The sequence below is a fragment of the Haplochromis burtoni genome, unplaced genomic scaffold, assembly GCF_018398535.1.
Source record: "Haplochromis burtoni strain Fernald_Lab_line unplaced genomic scaffold, NCSU_Asbu1 Contig_4171, whole genome shotgun sequence".
Lineage (NCBI taxonomy): Eukaryota > Metazoa > Chordata > Actinopteri > Cichliformes > Cichlidae > Haplochromis > Haplochromis burtoni.
In genome coordinates, this window is record NW_024586532.1 from 1 (window position 1) to 1,043 (window position 1,043).

Sequence of the window (1,043 nt, forward strand, 5' to 3'; positions counted from 1 at the left end):
TACGTGGGGACTGTGGGAGAAAAGTCCCTGTTTTACTGAAGCCCTCATTTGAGTCGGCTCTGGAGCTTCTAGTGGATTCTCGTGAGGCATGTGGGATCACCAGTAAGAATCCCTTCGTCTTTGCCCGACCAAATGCTCTATCTAACTACAGGGGGACAGATTGTCTTCAAGGATTTATCAAAGAATGTGGAGCTCAAAACTCTGAAGGTCTGACATCAAAAAATGTCCGCAAGCATTTTGCAAAAATGTTACAACTGATGAACCTGGATGAAAATGAAGCCAACCAAATTTTTGGGCCTAATAACAAAATTCAGATCCTGCGGCAGTGCAATGACTCCACACTGGATGATATTGAAATGGATTCTGAAGGTAATAAGGCTTATAAAAAGCAGGCCTACACTACTTTAGACTAATTGGCACTGGTTCCTGACTCCCATCACTAGCTAGAAATATAAGAAAAAAGTAAGAAAGTTGGATATTTTTAACTGGTTAAAAAAAACGTATGCCATGAGCTACTCAGTTGTGATTGTTTGCGGAAGGCAACATGCTGAGTGAATTTATAAAGCTGGAGTCACTCAGTTAAGTTAAAAAAACAAGTGTGTAAATCCTGCAATTTATTTGAAGAAATGTGTGTATACGTGCGGGGATTGCTGAGAGAAAACATCTTTTTGTCTTTAATCCAGCTGACTCGTGGGATCATAGTGAAGGCAGACCAGCATCTCTTAATCAACAAAAACATGGAGGAAAAAGTGCCAACAAATCTATCAGAGGTAATCATGGTGAACTTTAACAGACTTTCTCACGTTTCTTTTTCATTTTTAGCCAAAAAAAACAGGACAGAAAAAAGTAATAAATGGCAGCTAAGTCATTAAAAAAATAGCAGGTAATGAAACAGTAAAAGAAGCAAAAGATTTGTTAAGCTGTTGTGTTCAAAATGTTCCAAAAGAGGTGCGCTCATTGGCTTTTTTGCTGTTGAAAAACCTGAACGTAAAAAACATTCTCACTGTCATCAACTGTCAGATGATTCTGTCCTCGATTATGCT

General features: G+C 38.5%; 1 long non-coding RNA gene across 1 annotated transcript; it reads left to right on the forward strand.

The window, feature by feature from the left end:
• Nucleotides 1-6: 6 nt before the first annotated feature.
• Nucleotides 7-722, forward strand: LOC102297613. The gene is made up of 2 exons (XR_318190.2): nt 7-369; nt 684-722. It is a non-coding gene; the product is annotated as an uncharacterized LOC102297613 (long non-coding RNA).
• Nucleotides 723-1,043: the final 321 nt, after the last annotated feature.